We start from the raw sequence: 23270 nt of genomic DNA on the forward strand, positions 1-23270 counted from the left end.
AAAACACCAAACAGATCTAAGTAACTCCATATATAAGGGACCCAAGGTCTGATTCCCAGATCTCATTTGTAAGGACCCAGGCAGCTAATAAGCCAGGACCATAAGGCCAGGGAAAGAACCTGCAGATCTGGCGAGAACAAGGCAGTGAGGGTAACACTGAAGTGGCTGGAGCAGCAGCTTCTTTCTAGGCTTTCTCATGCACTACCTGAACCCCCTGCAAAGGTTTCCCCATGCATACACTGAGGCAGATACCATCATAAACTTAATTAGACAACAGAAAATAAACTTAAAAAATCCCATTGTGCCTTTCTTATAGCAAGGGAGGGAGTTAAGGTGGAAAGAATTAGGCCCTGGGAATCAATGAGAGCAATGCTGACAGTCCCAGCCCAGGAAACAGGGAAATTGCACCAGTAGTCTCCTGCTCTAGAGAAGAACTGACAAAATTAAAAAGCTTTTTCTTTCTCTCTATACATCTTATCACACAGAAAATAATAGAAGTGTATGCAGGGATGTCAGTCATGGGAAACGCTTGTAAAAGCACAGCAGTTTGGGACATGTAAAAAATAAGCTTGACAAAGCATTGTCAATATGTTATGCAGTAAAATTTTATGCAGGATCATCACAAAGGACTTAATAAGCCTGATTTCCATAGTTGAGGCCAGAGCTTTGTGTTGACTACTGTGACAGTGTTCACAGGGGTTCTTGGATGAGGGAAGAATGTCGACTCCCTGTTTCAGAAGGCTTGATTTATTATTTTATGATATATATATTACATTATAACTATATTAGAAAGAAATAGAAGGAAGGGTTTCATCTCAGAAGGCTAGCTAAGCTAAGAATAGAATAGAAAAGAATGATAACAAAGGCAGCTGGCTTGGACAGAGAGAAGGAGCCAGCTCTGCCGTGACTGGTCACTAAATCCAAACATCCACACGAGACCAATCAGGGATCCACCTGTTGCATTCCACAGCAGCAGATAACCATTGTTTACATTTTGTTCCTGGAGCCTCTCAGCTCCTCAGGAAGAAAAAAATCTTAAGAAAGGACTTTCATAAAAAGATGCATGGGACAGACTACTATATGACTACTTTTATAGTAACAGCATAAATTACTGCAATTCCATGCTTACATCTGTATGCTGAATTCACAAAGGGGCATTTATTAATTCATTAATACTTGTGATTATAAATGGCCTATTTGCTCATAAAAGTTTATGAAAAGAAAATCCAATGAGTTCACCTCTAGAAATACTAAGAATATCAGTACATAAATTTTCCTCTGAACATCCATCCTACAAAGCCAGAAGAAAATTCCTTTGCTGCTCACAAACAATGATAGATTAATGTCCACCATGAGAAAGACAATCATACTTATCTTTTACTTACTCTTGGTGTTCCTTATTGCCACTTTCCAGCTAAAACGACAGCCTGCAAGACCAATTTCTTAGAAAATTGCTAAGGTTTATATTAAGACAGACCTCTACACAAAACTGCTTAGTGTGGTGTGGCAAGTCTTCCTGGAAGAAACTTGCTGAATGGGGCATCATTCCTCATCATTCCTTTTCTTTTTCATGTTACCCCCTGGAAATATTCAACAATGCCCGGAATCTTCATGGAACAGATATAGAAAAAGATAAATAAAACTTTAACAATTGTTATGTGACAAAAAGCACCATGCTGCTTCTATTTTCAGTAAGATTTAAAACTCAGAATCAGAGGAACACCCCCAGCCGTGTTTTGTTTTGAGAAGAATAGGCTCATAATCACAATTGCTGTTTTCCAAATAAATGCTAACCTTACACATTACAAGGAGTAATGTTATGAAACTCCCTGAATACTTCAGTACAACTGCACCAAGCTGAAATGCATGTTTATCCTTCTTCTCCTTTCTTTTCTTGTTCCTCCACTCTCAGTGAAGAGAAGATGTTAGAAATTCAGTCAGGAAGGGTCCCAGCACAAGGTAATCAAATCTACAAACCTAGTGAGCTAACAAGATTTAAAAGTTTAACTCCAACAATAATTTAGTCACTGATGGCAGGAGGCCAGTGAATATATTCAAAATACACTGTATTTGGACCAGTGTCCTCAATTCTGGTATCTCATCCCAAAGATGGCACAGTGAGGTGACTGAAAATGAAAATAATTATCCAAAGATGGCACAGTGGAATTAGAAGAGGTAGGTAGAAGGGCAACTGAAATGGCAAAGAAATTACTTTTGTACAGAAAAGAACAGTAAAATACCCTAGACAGATAGATTAAGTTTCTTCAGCTTGGAAAAGTGGCAGCTGAAGGAAGATCTAATCAAATCACAAACTGCTATTCACTAACACCTTAGTATGAGTGACTAATTTTTTTCCTATTCACCACTACCAAGGAAAAGATTAGTCACTTGCTCTCATAATGTAGAATATAAGAATTAAATGAAACTATCAAGATGCAATTTCAAAACACAGCATCACTAAAATTCTTGTCTTAGCTAAAGTCAGCCATTCTTTAATACTTCCTACACTCCTTCATTTCAGAAAATCACTTAAGAAAGTTGAACTATAACTTGAATGTTTTATATGTTCATATGAACGGATTATATGTTCTCCTCCAGTAAGTTCCTCTTTTTTTCTTGCAGGGAACTGGAGTTGGGGAAATACACAAAGTCCTAGGATTTAAGATAAATGTTAGATTTCCAGCCATGCATCATCCCCTGACTTCTTCACCCAAAAAGGCAGAGCCACGACTTACTGAACAAACCTGCTTATCTGGGCCAATTAAGGACATATAAGTGCAAGTTAGTTCTAAGAGTGGGAGAGTCATCCTGTTCTCCTGTGTGAATAAACATGAAACAGGAAGGACTAATGAAAAGATAAGAGTGAACACAGCTGCAGATAATTGCACTGTCAAGAAGTAAGACATATCTGGACACTTACTGATTTAACTGATGTGTCCAGCAGCCCCAAACCACCACATCCCTTGAGCACATGCAGCCTAAAGACAGATGTCCATCAGGATAAATGGAATAACATGTCTGACTACACATTTCAGATGTTAAAATTGATACAAACAGCTTATTGTGATGAAGCTACATGTCACTTCAGTTTATCTGCAATACCAGCACACTGAAGAAAACATGTTGTTTGAAAGAAAGAAAAGGCATTCACAGGTAAGAAAAACACTACTTATAGTATATTTGCTTTATTTATTGTAACATTCATTCATGTAAATCCAGTCACATCTTAAGGGAATAACATTATTCCAGGTTAACACCCAAAAATTAACATATGTTTTTATTTTTCGCACATCTTCAATTGGCTACCTTTAGAATATGTGACTTCCTAGCACAAAACATAATAATTTTCTCGCTTTTCTTTTTTTTTCTTTAATGGAAAGGAGGAAATAGAAATAACAAAATGATAATAGAAAAACCAACAAACAAACTTGATGAGTCATAAGTTGATGACATGAAGAGATAAAGTCAGTGTCAGTACATTTCATAAGTCATCAAGTACATTTAATTTTCTGTCTCACATCTTTTCTACATGTTTGCTGAGCTGGCAATAATTTCCTAGACTTCATCTTACAGCTGGTGAGCTTCAAGCTACCCTTTCCACAGAACAAGTTATATAAGCACAATTTCTGTACTTCTTCCATTTATGCAGCAGAGGCAAAGAATTGTGTTACTCCTGAAACTTTATTTATCGACCTTTAGTGAGGAGAAAAAGAAGAAAGTGATCTTGATTGCCATTTCCTTTTACCCTGGATTGTCATATGGTAACTCTAAAGATTCTTTTTCCAGTTACAACTATGCCTTTCCTTGCCTAACTTGTTCTGAATTCTTAAATACTTTGAAAACCAGGTTTCAAGAAAAAAAAAAAAAATCTCTATTTTAAATGCTGTAATTGAGTAACACTATCTTCTGGAAATATCTCCATGAAAGGAAGATCAGGTTGTCTTGGCCCTAATATACAGGAATTATCCCTACAGATGATTCAAATTAAAGGCAATCATTCAGATTTTAATTATAAATTAAAAGAGTCATTCACTCTGACTCTTATTTTGGAGAAACTTTAAAATATTGCATTTTGATGCTTCTTGAGCATGTACCTTCCTTCACAATTGGAAACATATAATGAGTATTACTGATACCTTAACAATGCCTGTAAGCAAATATCGCAATAGCTTGATGGAAAGAAAACCAGCAGTGAATACACTGGGAGGCTGATACGTTGGCCATAATGGTCTGTTGTTGGAAAAACGTTACATTTTCAATAATATGAAGAGTACTAAAGTATTCAAACAAATGGAACAGATGAGTTCAAACAGCACAAGCTTTGCTTAGATGGACTGACTGAATTAATGAGCATCTGACTTCTATTCACATCATGTTGACTGTAAGATAACAAATGTGATGACTGCATGGCTCCAAGCTCCCAAGAAAGACCTGGTCTTTTCCTATTGTTCTTATCTGCCTGAAGCATTGCTTTCCTTATGTCGTTGTATAAGGCAAGAGTTCTTAATTTTTTTGTTCCATATTTTTAAAGGATTTCACTTGAACACAGGCTTCCAAAATAATACTGACTGGAAAATGGGCTAAAGGGTCTCTCAGGAGTGCAGAATCTTCTCAGAAGCTGGCTGTGCATTCACAAAGGTGAATATTCACAAAAAGAACTATCAGACTTGGGAGGAGTGCAAAAATAGGTAGTTGGAATTTTATGCATATTAACCACTACAAGTGAGCTACAAAAGCCAAGATTTCTTAGCTTATATTAGAATCAACAATCTTTATATGCCATTGTAAAATTAGCCAATTAATTTCTCATGCATGAAAATAAAATGCCCTATGAATCTGTTTACTGGAAATCATTTCTAATTTAAAAATGTTAGTGAGCAAGTATTTTTATAAATGGGAGCTGATAGTAATTATCAACTTTGATATGATTTATTATTTGGCCTTGTGTATTTTTGACCTTTATCGAAAGATCAGCTGTTCCAGCTTCTGGAGTTAGAGGCATGAATTTCTCATCAAATAACACTAAAGAGCTTTAATTTTTCCTCGTACCTGCAGCCTACCCTAGCAAATGGATTTAGAGAGAGCCAGATGTCACAGGAGAAGATGCTATAATGTATATTCAGTTTGTTTACTCTTTGCTGATGTTTAATTCTACATGAATGGGGAAGCTTATTTTCAAGCCATAGAAAGACCATATTCTCTCAGCTCACAGCTACAGGACTTCTGTACCGTGGTGGAATAAGTGAAATTTCCTCTCATCCAGCTTCTTGTTACTTACCCTCCTGAGAAAGAAGTTTAAATTCAGAAACCTTCTTGAACTGCACAGTAGCCAACATTGTGACTGACAGTGTTCCTAGCTGCAGAAAAAGATTAAAATTTAGTAGATGACATCTGTGAAATTTCAGTTCAAGTCAGAAAATTAAAAATCACTGCATCTAAAAAATTTCATGTACTGATGAACGGAGAACGTCCTGAAATCAAAAGAGCTGCCAAATTTTATAAAGATGCATTCACATTGACGATTTATGAAAAAACCAAAAAGCTCAACATGCAGTCAAAACTCAAGTGTAAGAGGATGTGAGATCACTTGAAATTTTCTGTGCAGGGTCTTAAACATATCTTTAACATTTCTTCAAGCTCACAAGAAATACCAGCATGGGTCCCAGCCTCCTAGGAGGCAATGACAGCAGGGTATTTGCTGCATGTGCGTGCTGGTGGACCACTCATGCCACAGAGGAGCTAAGCAATCTGGACACTATCAGAGGTGAGAAGAAAGAGATGGACTGTGTCTCCTCCAAGGCCCTGTGGCTTCACAGGTCTCAGCCTCTGAGCTACCAAAGGAAGAGCAGGCAAAGACAAAATTATCTAAGCAGGAGTCCCATGCAGAAATGGGCTGGAAGCACATGACTTCTGGCATCAGGTGGTTAAGTGACTGGAACGAAAGTTTGCAGAGAAGGACTTGTTGGACACCATGCTGACCATGACCAAGCAGTGTGCTCTTACAGCAAAGACTGTCAGTAGCCTCCTAGGAGTTGATCATTCCCCTCCACTCAGCACTGATGAGCCACAGCTAGAGCCCAAGGCACAGTGCTGGGCTCTCAGGAGGAGATAGTGGGTCTTGCTGTGAGTTTTTGTTTTGGTTTGCTTATCTTTAAATGATTTGTAAAGAATTCACATCAACATGGCAGGATATGCTGCCTTGTTTAACAGTAACTTGGCAAATGCTGAGACTCTGTGTGTTTCAGCCATAAGAAAATATTGTTTAAAAATTGTGTTAAATGTTTTATCATTCTAAATCTAGTTTTAATATTATTATTAAAAATAACTGTTTGAGAAACAAGGCTGGAAAGATTTGGGGGCCTCAAATCTTGGGGGGGCCCCAAAGATTTGGGGGGCCCATAAAAGTTTCTATTTGTGGTAGTGGCTGCAATCCTGCTAGAAGCAAAATGTCCCATGGCATTACACATACACACTTCCTTCACGGACATTGCAGAAGGGTAGGAACGACCCACATCCAATGCCACTGCACACACAATCCTAACCAGCCTTGATACTCACAAGAGGACAGGTCGGTCAAGCTGGCAGGGGACAAGCCTGGGTTTCATTTATATGATAATGAGAAGAGACAGAGTGACCAGCAGAGAGGTTGGAGAGGTTATGGCATGGATGACTGAGTCCTTGCTACAGAAACAATTACCATATTAGGGCAGTAGCTTCTCACTTCTGGACAAGTGAGAGGAAAACACTGACAACATTTTACACAAATAGACAATATCTGGAGGACTTTTAATTTTGTAACAAAAATGGACGACTCTCACCTAACTATGCAAATGTCACTTGTCTAGATACTCACTGATGCCTGCCATTGGGACAAAGCCTTAACTAGCACAGCAGTTACGTACCAATGTAGAAAGTATCAAATTTGGATAAAATTTGGTTTTGAATAAATTTGAATTAAATTGGTTACTAATGTGGATGATGATGCACTCATTGAAGCCGTAACAAGAGCCCTACTCTTTCCTCTACTTATCCCAACCTCTAGATTCAAAAGGTGTTTGAAATTACACTGAAAGGTATCTTTGAAATGTTGAAGAACTCAGCATCCAAAGGCACTCAAAAACCTAACCATTCTTCAACCTACCAAAATGAATGACTTATTCTGATAGACTGGAAACAACTTTTTTTTTTTTTTTTGCAGGCTTATATTGCCTAGAAAGCTTTTAATCTTGAACTACACATTTCTTGGACCTAATGCTATTTCAAAAACCAAGTTTCATTTAAGACTGCTGTACAAAACGTAAAAGACAATGAAGACACAGTGAGGTCCAGAAAAGCAAGAAGGGGTCTATATTCTCTCATGGACACAAATCTGACTCTGACATTTCTTTCTACCTGAAGAATTAAGTGAAAAAATCCAACAACCACTTCTGACATTAGTTCTGATTCATTTAGCTGAATGAATCAGAACACTGTACACATCAACTGGAGATGAGACTTGATGTCTCTTTTTTAATTTTATGTATTTGTCTTTTGTGGTCTGACACAGGAATGTAATGGAACCTCTAAGCATAATGAAGCATTTATATGAAGGCCATAAATTATCTTTTTTAGTCCTATCAATTGAAAGACCATATATGTGTTGAGAATTAAAATGGAAAAGACGTCTGGGAATACAATTGTTGGCTAACATTTTAAAATGATTAGAACATCTCCTTCAACTCTGTTCTTGTTCTGCTAGTCCTCCACATAATTGCATTCACCCAATATTGAAGTTTAATTGCTTACCACTATTTTTCCTCAGCATGGGAACTCCTGCATGTCTGGAGTATATCCACAAATTTTTAACACATGACCCATATCCTTACCACCAGATAATACAAAAGTATTTTGAGATATACTCTCTTGCTTTGAGTATGATTTAATTTTTTCCTTGAAAGTGTTCAACTGGATTCCCATGGTACTTTTTGTTTCTAAAGGATATCTTAATAACCCTAACTGAAAATAAACAGCCATAGAAAATAATCTCTTCCAGAGCTACTGGACCATTTTATTAAAAAAGTCTTGCTAACATTTTCCTTGAAACAAAAGGAGAGGAAAATGGATTCAACAGTGTAATTTAAAAGCCTCTCTAAGGCTACTTGTTCATGAAAAATAATGAAAAGGGTCTATGAATCACAGAATGGAAAAGCACCTTCAGTCACTAAATATACTTATAAATAAATATATTTATTTCAGTCACTAAATATACAATAGGTACGGCAACTAGAAGCTGTCCACATACCTTTGTTAAAGCTCCTCACAGATCAATTAAAATTAACAGTTAAAATAAATTATAAGGGACCTAAATATTAATGAAAAATTACTACTTGTTTGAGGTTGATTAAAGCAATCCTTAGATTTTTTTTACTCTAATGAGTGAATTTTGAAAAATCCATTAAGTATGCCCTGCTTTCTAGGCCCCCAAATAGCTGTCTCATCATCTTTGCTGTGAAATTTCTTACACTTGATTGGAATTGCTCTCCTTGCAATTTGCCTGTTGTCCCTGATCTTTTTGTTATGCATATCTGGGAGGAGACTAGTTCCACTTTCTTCAAAACCTCCCAATAGGTGGAAGAAAATGCTCACCAGGAAGCCTGTGACCTCCTTTAGCCTCCGCTGCAGAATGAAGGAGCACAGCTCTCCCAGCCCCCTCCTCATGCTCCAGACAATCACCTGGAAAGCAGTCTGGGCTCTGCCCAGTTTGTCAATGTCTTTTGTCTCATATTGGGGCACCAAAACCAGACACAGGCAGCCCCGATGTGCTCCAACACACACATACACACACTGCAGCACTGCTAACCATTTCTAGTTTCAACACCTTTTGAAAAATCAGTTTCCTTTCAGATAGCTGGTTGGGATTTGAACCCAGCATTAACTCTAAGAAGCAGTTAAAACTGATGGATATTACCACAAGTAATTTTATAGAGTTAGAGAGGAGACTGGGAATGATGCCAACAGTTGATTTTGAAAAAAATAAATCATGTATATAAAGGAATGGTAAATACAAAGCCTCTTCCTCAAGCAAGCCTGCCAAACTGAATTTATCAAAGTAGCATTTGTCAAGGAAAAAAAGAAGAACAAGAGCAAACACCAAGTGCAGGAGAACCAATGTGATTTACAGAGGCAGTCAGCTTTAGCCTCCCTCAGGTACAAGAGCTGTGATTGCAAGAGCAGAATTCCTTTGGCTTCAAATCGGTTTCAGAAGCAGAGACCTCAGAGACTGCTGCTGACTGAACAGAAGACCTTTAGGCATATTATGAAGCAAAAAGCATTTCAGATGCTCAGGGCTTTCATGGGTTTACTAGATATTGTTTGTAACATGTCTGGCCAGCATTTGGGATGCTTTGAATGCTGCACAACTAAAAAACTCCACAGCTTTAAGCACATGGGTGCAGTTTAGGTGATGCTGTAAGATATACTGCAGATTGGAAAGACATTCAGTTCACCTACACAACAAATAATCTCAAAAGCAAAGTATTAATTTTCTCTGCACAGATAAAACAACCCAAAGTAGTAAAACCTAACACCAGCAGAGTCACAGAAGTATTTCGGAAAAAGAAATTCCTAGATAGTAATGACACATCAGTACACTGATCACAATTTTTAATAATCTTATTTGATTATGCTTCATTTTTCTAAAGCGTATCTTGGGTTTTGCTTGTTTGTTTTTTCTTTACTTTTTTACAATAGTTTCTAGGTTCAATGCATTCTTGAGATTTTCAAAAACTAAACTATTAATGATTTATATCAATAATGTATTCTTTTTAAAAAATCTTGCTGATACACTTGTTCATGTTCTATAATTTACAGTAAAACTTCCTTGCCTGAGAAGTTGATATTTCTTACTGGAATTTCAAAGAACAGATTTATACTGTCATAGACAAAGCATTTCTAACTGCATGGCAATAGCCATCTGTTCTTTTTGCACTTAAGAAAAGTACTTGAGGATAGAAATAAATCTTTTATTTCAAGAAACTTGATTTGTTAGGTTCAGAAAGCATTGGGAATTTTTTACACACTTACTGCTCATCATTTATAATTTTAAACAATTGGCACTGTTGACACTAAAAAAGTGTTAGCGGAAAAAGTTTTTTCCTTACATTTCAAATATGAATGCATGCAAGCCATGGACAGGTCCTCCATTTGTCAATTCTGTGATTTTTCAAAAAAAGTAGAAGTCATCTTTCTGCTTCCCATTTTGCTGCCTGCATCTTTCCATTTTGTACATTTAATATTTACATATTAAAGAAACACCTAACACTATGGTTCATGGTGCAAATAATACATAGGTCTGAATAAATACACTTCAGAACATTCCCTGAGACTTTGCCAGATTTTTCCTGATTGTCAGACATATTTTGTAAGGTCTCTAGCCACTTATAGTCCCAGGAAAAAAAGAAAGGAAAAAAAAAAAAAGGCTGTTTGAAACACAGCATATGGTTCTCAGACAGATCCTATTAATACAGCTTCACAGGATGCTGGTACATACACACAATTGGGTAATTTCAATATGAAAAAGAATGCAGCGGGTCAGCAACAAAAATTTCTGTGTTAAAAATAAGAAATTTTGCATATACAACTCAAGTAAATACCACAGTAAAAAATAACTAGCAGTGGGATAGGATTTGAAGTTCTGAAATTTTAACCAAGATCTACTTCTTCCCCTACAGTTTCCACAAGAAATATGCTCTATCCCTTCTTTTGTCAGAGTCTCTCATAAAAGGTCAGGTTCCCCCATGACAACATGCTTCTCTGTTTCAGTGTCTTCCATCCTGAAAAGCACAAACTTAATTTTCAGCCAAAACGTGAAACGAGAACTTTCAAGGTTATTAGACTTCCAAAACTCTTTGGCTTTTAATGGCAACTAAAATATTACCCCTATTTTAGCCTTTGATAACTTCCCTTGGTAGATGCCAATTTTCAGGCAGGAAGTTTATGACTGCCTTGGCAAATTCAGGATTTGTCATTTTTGACTCATCATTTTCTGCCATTCCTAACTTATTAATACTGAGATACTCAAGAAAGAAAGATTGGTGTCATAAACACTTAAAAGCTGCAAGAAAGACTTGAAATTTATTTCAATAATATTGAGGGATCTGATATTTCCACTGAATTCTCTAAACTTCAATCCAGCAATCTCTAGTTTGGAGAACTCTCACAGTTAAGGCTACCACTCAGAACAGTCATTACACAATGTTACTTGAGTTTTAATTATGTTTAAAGATCTTAGGGGAAATTGCTAGGCAGATTCCCAGATCTCACATTTAAAGAACCATTTTTATGTAATATCTGGTGTCCAAAGATTTAAAACCAAGTTCTGTCACATTTTTCTTAAACTTTGTAAAATTAATAATGACAGAAAATGGAAGAGAAGAGGGCTACTAGCAATCAGTCTTTAACTTCAGAAGCAGTATTTGGTCTTACAGTAAGACATTTCTTTATCACCTGAACTAGGAAAGGAACCATTAAATGTTATTACTGTCTACTTTCTGTGAAATAAATTGAATCTTTATAGCCAGCATCTCAGAAACCTAATTTATCTAATCACGTGCAAAATGTTAGCTTCAGTATTGTTCTGCCTTTTTTGAAAACATTCTCCAATATCGTTCCCATATTAATATTTTAAGAAAAAATTTATAAATAAAATAAACCCTTCTAAAATAAATAGGCTGCATTCTGTTTCCAGTTTTTTACTGAAGAAAATCATGAGTCAAAACAGAAAACCACCTAAAACTGGTGTCTCAAGAGCACTAAGAATTCAGAAGAAAGTCTAAAACACTAAGAATTCAGTCTGTAGAAGCTTATGATGAATCACCTGCAAGACTTTTAATATTCATCCCATTGGTATGGGACAAACAAGAGACTTTAGACTTCCCTCTACCAGAAGAAACAATACGGAGAACCATACTACTGAATTTCACTACTGAAATTGGTTATCTATATTGAAATATTCAAATCCATACCCAAGGTCCCGTGCCCACATAAAAGAATCCATATATTTGGAGAAAAGAGGGCAATTCCATAACGTCATGTACAACTGTCTAATTTTTCTGGGGAGACAATCAAGACTCGATTCACAGGCCATCAGCTGACCTAAAGAGTACAGAAATATCAAAATTCAGGGTTCTGGGTTAGGCTTTTTCAGATATGACAGGTGTGATTTTATTTTAAGTGGTACCAACTGTCTTGTCAAAGTACATCTGCCCCATTTACACTTGGGCTAAAATGTGACTCCTCTTGAGCAGTCTGGTTAGCTGATTCTTATCTGTAGGTAAAGAAGAAAAACATGGCTCACTTTTCCTTCATCCCCTAGCCCACGGTGATAAGCTCTTTTCTCCAATATCTGTTAGCAAAACCCCTGGTGCACTGTAAATACAGGTTTGATGCAGTATTGAACACAAAGTTATCCTATAATTACAAAGCTTCTCCCAGCCCAGATATGCCCTATTTTACTGAAAGCATGGTTTCACTTTTTACCAAAAGCTTTCACTCGAAAGCTTTCAGAGAACAAAAATTTTAACAATATGTCTTTTCTGCTCTCAGGCACTATCTTTAAATGGTTGTATTAATTTGAGAAAGAAAAATCTGGTCCTCAGTAGCAACAACAACAAAAAAGATTAGTAGGAGGAGGAAAATAATTCTTAACTCTGGAATGTTGCAGATGGTAAAAGATTTAGGTTTCACCTCAGGCGCAGAAACCCTGGTAATGAAGGACAGGTAGGAAAAAACCCCAACATCCTTAAAACCTGTAATCAGCATCATGAAAACAAATCTATTGCTTGAGAAAATAGCAACTTTGAGAGTAAATATGCATACAAATAAAGAGAAATGGTATTCTGTAGAGTAGTGATTTTGTTCCTGTTCTCTGAAGTTCAGGGATCTTTAAAATAAAGGTGTTTTTTCAATTTAATATCTATCAAACAGCGTAAGAATCATAGATTTCCCAGCTACTTTAAAGAAATTTCCTGCTCATGCCTATATCACCTCTAATCTCTTCATTCCATGGCCTCTCGTTCTTCTTTTTCACAGAGTTGTAGCAGGATCTATATATTTCACTATATCAAGAGAAATTAAGCCTACTTATACAGGACACACTTAAGATTACTTTCACCAGAGACCTAGTATTTAATTTGGTTCGACAAACTTGTGAAAAGACTGCAGTAGAAAACAAGTTACAAAAAACAAGAGGCAGATCAAGATGCTGCAAATCCCCATGAATGAAGATATACACACAAACCCATCAACAATACTTTTAGTACCTGTAGGGTATTAAAAAGATAGGGCTACTTAGAATTAGAAAATGTAGGGCTAAAGTGTGTAGGACACTTCAGAGTCCGTAGGTTTAACACTGCAAAGCTTTTTCTGTTCTGTTTGAACACAATAAAAAGGACACTCTTCTAGAAAGTTTCTAGAAAGAAGTTTCTAGAAAGTTCTACAAACACTGACCACAAAGCAAGCTTTGCAACAAGGCATGGACCACTTCTTGTCTGGATCCATGTCCTCTAAAGAACAGGGCCAGGAATAATCACATTTGAATTAATTTGCCGTTTCAGGCAAGCTAAAGAGTAAAACCAGAGAAATCCCATGAAGTTCTAACATTAGAAACAGCATGATAAATCATTGTGGAAATACCATCATCGCCTATGTTTCTGCAGCATTGAGACTTCCAGGTTCCTCCAATCTAAGGTCCAATAGACACGGATCAATCACAATATATATGGTTTTATTTGCATAACTATTACAAGTTTTTTTTCCTGAATCATGCCCTGAAGCAAGCTTGAAAGCTAGTGACATATTCCCCATGCTCTGCTGTCCCACCTTCAAGCATTTCTAGCCTCTCTGTGCTCAGTTTCCTATTCTTCTGTTTTGGTGCAGTCCTTTGGAGCCAATATTAATAACACTTTCTAGATCTACTTCTTTTTACATGAAATATGGGGATGATGTTTCTTGTTTAATAAAAACATAACTTTGATGATGCATATCTCTTCTGCCTTTGAAGTTGTGTCACAAGCTGGAAAATGGCAGAGTTTTTGAACCCTTCTCTTATTACCACATCTCCACCACAGGCTTCACAGTTGGGTTTCTTATTTATTTAAAAGAGCTCCTGACTGTTAAGAATTCTTTAAGACTGTTATACAACAAATTACTCATCATATGAAATATGCATTGCATGTGCTTTGTATTGTCTCTCTGTAGCCTTGTGACTACAGCATCACCAGTGCAAGTAATACATGTCCTAATGACTCTGAAAGGCCTTGGGACTTGTAAGGCTTTGTCTGAATATGTCTTGGCTTGAGCAGAGATTTGGATTTGCTGGTTTAGCTATAAAAGCCTAGATGCCTAATGTCTACTTGTTTTTTTAATTTTAAATATCTTTGAATAATCACATGGCATAACCACAATTTTTATATAGTTGGTAGTGACAAGCAGTTAGACTGAACAGAATTAAATACTTATGACCCTGTTACAATGGTGTCATCTGCATTTAAAAGAAAGGAAAAAAACAAAAGCAGCATAGTGTGGCAACAGCAGCCTCAAAAGGGTGGAAACAGGATAAAGTGCAAAGGAGCATGAGCACTGTACCACAACAGTGGGATAGAGCATTACAGTGGAGATCCTGTAGCTATAAGCAGCCATCTTGCCATCAGCGGAAGTTATTGAAAACCTGGTATCTAGAAAAAGCATTTTCCTTAGGGACAGCAAAGGGAACGAAGACCAACATACGGAAAACCCACTGGATCTATCAAATTCTGACAGACCAGTAAAACTGAGCCTGGTGTAAAGCGTGGTGCACACCCATCTCAGATTTCAAGGAAGGAGAAGGAGATCCCAGCAACATCAGAGATTCCTTGGCAAAGAGGAGGAAGAAACATGCACTGTGACCGTTCTGGCACACGTGGATGCTGTCCTGATATGTGCATGCTGACAGCTTGCTTAAACCAACACCACCCACCCAAAACTACAGCTGACCACCTTAGGGACCACTCACCCCATGGTGATAGAGGTTGAATGTAACACTAAGGAAAGATCAGACAGAAGGAAGGCTATGGTAAGAATTGTAACAGTCTTGATAACAAGAATGTATGTCAATTGTGCTGAACTGCTACAGACCTCGAAGTTCTTTTCTCCCACTGCACTGCAAAAAAACTGAGTTTTGTTGATTTTGAATGGCCTTACTGCTAAAAAAACTGTTTATGCAGATTTTGTGTGCAGGCAGTCTCTTCATATCTGGTTCCAAAATTTTAGCTGGAACAAAACTGTTTCTGAAATATGTAAATTTGTCAGGATTTAAATAAAACTGGCACTTGTAAGGTAGCTCATAAAATTTAATCAGAATTCAGGTTCCCAATTGCAAGGTTTCAGGCAGACACACTACTCCTCTTAGGTAATCTTGCTAAAACTCTTCCCAAGCTGTTGCATTGTGTGGGGAAGAGGGCCTTGTTGAAAATTAACTTTGAAGCTGTAGTTCACGAAACTAAACACCAGCTTGTCAACATCAAGTTTAAGGCTATATTTTGTAAAAGGTTTTCACTAATCACCTGCCAGCTGCACAGCTAAGGAAGAGGCCCTTTGCCAGCTAGGAACTACTCTGCAGTTACTGTCTCAAACTAAGTGTGATCCTTCTGAAATGAAAAGATTATGCAAAAAAAAGCCTGATCTGGCATACTCAAAATACGTCTACAAGAAGGCAGAGCAAACCTTTGCCAGAAAGGGTACCAAGATTTTATTTTGCTTTTATTACTCCATAAGACATATAATAATCACTAGCAAATGAGTGATTCCTGCAGAATGGCTACTACCCAGTCAAAGCCTACACAACCATACAAAATGAGCACTCCCATGAGTAGCCAACAATTCAGTCCCATCAACAGACCAGATTATAGAAGCAGTAATGTAACCAAGGTACTATCTGAGGACACATTTCCCTCCAAGCTGGATCCTAAGCTGTTTGGAAACACAGAAAATTAACAGGTGAAGCAGGGTCCGTCTCCCTCCCCATGTAAATCTGGCAGGGACTGCACATTTTGAACACTGATTTCGGTCTGTGCATGTCTCTAAAAAGTGATCAAGAGTTTACAGGTAATACCTGCCTATGTACAAAGCACGTATATTATCTTCAGTATAGTATTAAAGGCGGCCTAAGGCAACTTTCTCTTTAAGAAGCAAAAAACAGTCCTAGTGAAAAGGCAGCAAGTATCCTCTGGAGAGTCAAAATAGGTCACCTTCCTCCCTATGTACATCTTAGGCAGTATTCAGAGAGGTTCTTGGGCAGGCTCCTGCAACTAAAAATAACATCTGTGAAGATAAGCAATATGACCACTGCCAGTGTCAAAATAAGGTATATGAAACCAGGCAGGGGGTAAAATATGGTGCTATACACATTATTCTTCATCAGCACAGCTGCAGGAGCACAGGAATATGCAGGAATACATGCCACAACAGAGAGAGGCAGAGGTGAGGCAGTAGCAGCAGCTTGTCACCAAAAGCAGAACAACCTGTTTGTGAGAAATTCCAGAATTCATGGGGACATAAACACTGCCTAAAAATACACTCCTCCTCACCATCAGGGAGAACTGAAGCTAAACATTCATTAAGAAGCTTGACAGAACTGCACTTAAGATTAAGGAAAATGAAAAATCCCATCATCTCTCCCTCAGGGTATTCTTCCTTGCAGTTACTGCTGCAACAGCAGCTCACATGGATATACCAAATCCAGCTTAAAATTGCTAATAAGGTCTCCACAGTAACACACAGCTCAGCCTTTGCGAATCATCTCCATGGATAATAAATTGGTTATATAAAACTTGGGCAGGTTTTGCACCTGATATGTTCGTTGTGTTGGTACGACAATGCTGCTTGCAGAATCTAGTGCAAGCCACAGAGCTTTTTAGACATTTACTAGAATAAAAACAAGAGAATTTAGAAGATGGTCATATTTAAAACCTGGCAGTGTCATACTTAAAACAACTTGGCAATGTATTTTTCTGTGGTTTTGGTTTGAATCTTTTTGGGGGGGGTGATGTCATGTAGATTTGCTGTCCTGTGAAACTGGTGAGGCCGCAGATAGGAGCTGTGGGAGAGAATTGAAGTTTTGTCCCACTCTGTTTTCCACTGCTTGCAGATTGATCACAAATCAGTTCAAGATTGGTGTGTCTCCAAGTATTTCAAATAGCCATTTCCAGCTTTAACTTCTTTCCTTTGTATCACAATAGCAGTAACCAGATAGTATCAATACAACAGCTACGCATGTTGCCAGACTATCCCCTATCCTGCTGCCCTTCCCACATTTTGGGAATTTGCAAACTGTCCTAATCTCCCTCTTATGCTCAGAGACCCCACACATCAGAAACCACTTCCTTGCACCAGCCAGGAGCATCAGCTCTACGTGGAGAATAAGGTCACAGAAAAAGCAAGGAAGTGTAATGCTTCACTGCCCTGGAACCTTTGCAGCACTCAGGGCAAAATATGTACTTTTCCCAGTGCAGATATGTTTTAACTGTGATTCCTCTCTCATTGTGTCATTTGCTTAACACACATGCTTCTCACATGGGCCAGCACATCAATAGAAAAAAGGAGGAATACTGTACCTTGGATCACCATCTAAATCTAATATTAATAAACAATAATGTTTTATGATATTTTATACAGTCACAGACCCTCTTGTAAAAAAACAAACCAGAAATAACGATTTAATTTGCATGTATATGCAACAAGCAACTTAATCATCTTTCCAAAATCACTTTAGGATGTAGCATTTTATAAATCAGAATTGTAACAATTATAACAGAAATATAGGTTGAAAAACACTGGTTTAGCTACCCACAGAACAGTGTGTGTGCCACACACACAGAAACAGCCACCACTTTAAAGATAGTAAGTACCTGAGCAACTACAGGGTCACAGAAAGCATATATAACTTTTTAAGGAAAATCTACTTGTGAGATATATGTTTTTTTTAAACAGAAGGGCAGTATTTCTTGCCTGGCAAAAGCAGTACAATTTGCTTCAAACACCCATGATTTTAATTCAGTCTTCCATAATTTCTTAAGAAAACTTATATTAAAATTATTACCCCTCATGCCTTCCTACAGTTATGGCTATTTTATTTAAGATAATACAAAGAAACCTAAAGCAAAGGAACTGAGATTTGAAAGCAATCAGTACAGACACAACCTGTCAGTTACTAAATTATTTAACCTGTAGTTAAATAATTTCAGATTAATGGTTTTTGAAAGACCATTAATCTGAAATTATTTTAACACTCACATTGGACATTTACACGGACTACCATGATTTTGGAGGGAAACCCCCTGCCCCCAAATATTAGTTGTTTAAAACATGACAAGTTGACTGCACTGCTGATAACTACAAATTCAGTATTAAATAAATGTCTCTAATGAAAGTTCAGAGAATATATTAAAAAAAAATGAAATCAGTGTTCAAAAGTGAACTGTCTGCCTAGATACATGTACAATGTACTCATCTTTTTTTAATTTAATTTTTATTTGCAACAAGCAGGCTTGCTTATTTTTTATATTACAATTTTTTTGGTGAATAATAATGTTTGGTTTCAGAGCCGAATGAAATTTGTACTTTACCTTTTCCTGAAATTTAAATTTTGAAAATTTTGAAATCCATCTCAGAAAAACTACAGTTTCTTCTAGTTTCTTGGAAACCAATTTATGCATTTTTTGTAAGAATATCAAGCCATTTAATTTCAACAGTTGAAACATGAGACAGAGCCAAGGCATGAAACTGAAAAATCGGAGCCAGACTTCTTAACTACCTCGGGAGTTTAGGAATTTTAAGTTTAATTGTAGGTATTGCAGTCTGATCCTAACAGTCCACAGGTTACTAGTGCAAACCACTACAGCAGAAGTTATCAGAGATCTTTTACTCTTGATACCAAGTTGCTTAACGTGCTGGTGCTGGGTTGCACTCTGTGTTGAAGTAACTTCTGAACTGCTACATGTCAATCTGGACACAAGGGCACTAGCTGCACAGAAGAGTATTTTCCATCTGGAGAGCCTATGGTCTACTTCTACAGTTATGTTCTCAGCTCGCAGGTGAAACAGTTGCATACGAAGTATTTTTAGAGCCAGCTGGATCTTTAGTAAGAATATTGATTATCTATGAAACTTCAGACTTGTGGCCCTGAATATAAATATAATCAAGCAGTCGCACCCAAGATTTCTCTAATCTGTAAGGCCTCTGAGGTGCTTGATGCCTGGGCTGTAATTTCGTATTCTGGTTTAGGTTTTGGTGGAGATTTTTGGTTTTTTTTTTTTACATCCTTGATACAAAGCACCAGGAATTTCACCTTCACAAAAATTCTCATCATGAATTAAGTGATGAAAGACAGAGCATAATGGCTGGCTTGCTAAGTAGCAGTTGCTGCCAAAAATGCTGGACAACTGTATATAATGCAAAATTTATTTCTGCAGAGAAAAGTCTGACCCCAATGTCCTGCTTCTCATGAATCTTATTCTTTCTTAACTTGAAATAAATAATATAGCAACATACAGTTGTCACTTCACTTTGTTGTATTTTTTTTTGTTACCCTTCTGTAAAGTTACAACTGCAGACATGCTGGTAGAAGCAAAGAAATGCGAATAAATAGGAATCCAAGTAACATAAAAGAATGAAGAACTGTTCTTCCTAGAAGTAAGTGAATCACAGACCAGTGAAGGAGACAGGTTAACCATTTTCAAAACCTGAGATGTGAGATGACTGGAAAAGGGTGAAAAGAATACCTACCTTTTAAAATTTTTACTATTGCTCCTCATAAATTCCCTGTAAATGCAAGGAACTACTGGAAACTCCTCAATTCCTAAAAAAAAACTTCTGGAAGAAACAGTGAAAATGACTACTTGTAAACACAGACAAAGCAACAGACTGATGAGTAATAGCCAACACTGGCTATTCTGGTCAGGAACAAATCATGTCAAAACAAATCTAATTTGCTTCTGTTACAGGGTACCAAGTGTAATGGATAAGAAAGACACAAAGATGCAATAACTTGCGGTCTTTTCCTTATGTGTCATCCTCGAAATGACAGTCTGCAAAATACAGTCTGCAACAGGTATGTTTTAGGGTACAGGTAAGTTTTATTACTCTCCCACCTCCACTCCTGTGTGTCTACTTGAGACTAGACCAATTAAGAAACAAAACAATAAACTTTTCATTAACCAAGGAAAAGGGAGAATAGGATGTCTCAGGAAAAAAATGGAAGTCTAGATAACATCAATTCCATGACACTGTCACGTGTCTTAGAAAAACTTGTGCTACAGAATTTAGGTACGATGCTTTCCTGCACAATCCATCAAGGTTAAAAATACCCACATGACATTGATGCTGTGAGCACATGAGTTGTGCAAATGCTCCTCTCCCATTTTTCTAAGTAGGCCTCCAATTTCAGACACTGGAGCCCAAAGTAAGATAAAATATGAAGGCTTCTCCATGTTGGAAATAATGCCACATTTAGGGTCATAACAAATCATTCCCAGACAGCCCTGTCACCCCACAAGCTGAAGTGTGGGATAACCCTGAACACCAGAGAAACCTGAGACAACAATCCTGGCACCCTGCCATCACTCCCACAGCCTGCTGACAAAGGAAAACTTGCTGAAGGTATTCACACACTCCAATCCATCTCATACATGCATCCCACCACACCACCAGCAAAACTCCCTGGAACACAGTACCAAAACACCACCTGCCAATGGGTCATTACCACACCAGAAAAACTGACCAAATCAGACAGCTCAGGTACATGGCTTAGGTCTGCTGCCATCCTGAATTTTAAGTAACAACATAGAGAAGGGGAGACTATCCTTTTTTAGATCCACAGGCATTGGCAATTTAGTTGTTTTGTAGAAGAGGATCAGAATTTAAATCACCAGCATGGGATGTGATCTGAAATAGGTTAAGATGCAAGCCAACAATGTGCTGCTTCTACATAAGAATATGATCAGCTGGATAAACACAAGATGAGGAAGAACCACCTAAATCAGAAGAAAGGACTTTGGACCCACAGTTAATCATGTATTATTCATCAAAGCAGATTTTTACATTAAAAAAAACAAACAAAAAACCCAAACCAAAACAAAAAAATAAACAAAAATCCAAACATCCCACAACCAAGAACATTGAAAATTCTCACAGATCCCCAGTATACCAGAAGGAAGCCACAAAAAAGAGTCTCCACAATACCTGTAACTTTCCAGGTGTCTCTAATAATGCCAATGAATTCAAAGCTCCAGCAACTTTATGGATTCAACAATGTCTATAAACTTCTTGCCACACGTTCCTGAACTAATGAAGCTCCACCTTCATAAGCACTCTTCTCTTTAAAAAATATTTACCTCAGAAATTATAATACAATGAAATGAACAGGATATTTAGCAAAATGATAAAAACCACATTTGATACAGAAAGAAAAAGGACTAAATGTAGTGAGGGAGCTACTAGAAAAATTATGCAGGAATACGGGTTGTCCTTATCAATAAAAAATAAGTATACATATTTTTTTAATTTATATTTCCACAGTATGATAGAAAAGATGCATCTGGAAATCTGCAGATGTTTGCAAGAATAGCAACCCCAGTGACCTTAAAGCCTAATCAACTTTTAGGTGCAACAAGCTTCCATGAATGCCTAAAGATACTACAGTATTAAATAATAAGAAAAAGTTTTTGCATAAAGCCATGCTATATGAAAGATTTTTCTCTGCTTTATATTCAGTATTTCTGGATATAAAGTAAGTCATACTAAGTAAAATAGTTCCCTAGGATACTGTGGTATTCTGCTGAAATTACCCTACCCTGGCAGACAGATTAAAGTGCTAAAACAATTTCTCTGCTAACCATTGGAAATTCTGGCTTCCTGAAAAACACCTCACATACTGTTGTATCCTGTGGCAAACTTTGAGCCAAGAGAAATATTAACATTTTGTCTTATCTGACTTTGTTAAGTGCAGATTTAAATTTTCTATATGTGGAAGGCTTTAGAAGATTCACTGAAAAAAAAAAATTAAAAACTGCTCATAAAACTCTTGGCTACATTCAGAGACTCTGAGAGATGGAGCATCAGGCGTGAAACAGGGTATATGGGTAGAAGAGCTTACTTAGAGGGTCACAGCATGTACAGGATCACAGCAGGACATCTATAGAGTTCACAATAAAAGATGCATATGTGCTACAATGACTGAAACACTCAAATAAAACCTATGGATTTGGCTGACTTTAGGTTGAAAGAGAAGGGCACAGGAGGCTCCCTTCGAGTATGGGAGTGCCATGTGCTGCTGCATAGCTGGCATAGCCCCACAGTTATAAAAAATGCTTCCTGACTCCTATTATGTTGAGACAAGAGTTTAGCAGACATAACAAAGAATTTTTGTCACCAGGTAGCCTCACACACAGCACGACAACAGCGTTCTGTCCAACCTCCTGTGTACATAGATGAGGAAGGAACCTAATGCCAAAATTAACATATACCAGCAACAGCTCTGTGTCATGGGTTCTGCATTCAAGAAATCCCAGTGACATCTAAACTTGTCTTTCTGTTCTTGATGCTGCTGTGGTGCTTACCAATTCTGGAGGAAGCAAAGCAGACCTTCTCTCCATGCCCATCCCAAATCAGAACAGGAAAAGAGAGAACCTGAGCTTTTGTTGATCAGACATCAATTTTATTTTGCCATTTGCATCAACCATAGTTTTTTATTAGTAAAAGAAGTGGATGGATGGAAAAGTACATCATCATGTCAGCATCTCAGTCAAACAGAACACTTTCCTGGGAGGTCTCTCTACACAGCTTTTCACAATTACATTAGCAGAATTCTGCCTTTTCAAAGCCAGGTAAGACTGATATCCTTAAAAAAATAAATCCATATAACTTTTATAAGAGCTCGATGGAACAAGAATTATTCTCCAAACACACATACAGCTATCAAACTTAAAAACTAAAATCATGTTTAAATAATGACTTCTAATTTCTAGATTTTTTAAATTAGATTTTTTAAATTCCAATACAGTCAGTAAGTACATGCTGTCTCAATAACTGTGTTTATAATGGTGTACTATTCCTCACTTATGTATCTTATTGGTTTGTGACCTTTCTTAATTAAAGAAAATTGAGTAAGACATATGGACATTTAATGATATAAAGTGAGTTGAACTTTTCATAGACTGCCATCAGCTCTCACCATTCTGCCACATAAATCTGCCACATAA

The 23270-nt window shown here is 37.2% G+C and overlaps 1 protein-coding gene across 7 annotated transcripts in view; it reads right to left on the minus strand.

Moving 5' to 3' along the window:
• The window catches only part of PRR16 (proline rich 16), a 143680-nt gene that overhangs the window by 70211 nt on the left and 50199 nt on the right, over positions 1–23270 (minus strand). The window contains exon 1 of one of the 7 annotated variants that reach the window (XR_004982107.1): positions 5279–5352. The exons of the other annotated variants lie outside the window; for them this stretch is intronic. The gene's annotated coding sequence lies outside the window, so the exon portion shown is untranslated. Of the gene's footprint in view, positions 1–5278; positions 5353–23270 lie in introns of those variants that run through there. 7 annotated transcript variants of the gene reach the window in all.

The sequence above is a fragment of the Molothrus ater genome, chromosome Z (assembly GCF_012460135.2).
Source record: "Molothrus ater isolate BHLD 08-10-18 breed brown headed cowbird chromosome Z, BPBGC_Mater_1.1, whole genome shotgun sequence".
NCBI lineage: Eukaryota > Metazoa > Chordata > Aves > Passeriformes > Icteridae > Molothrus > Molothrus ater.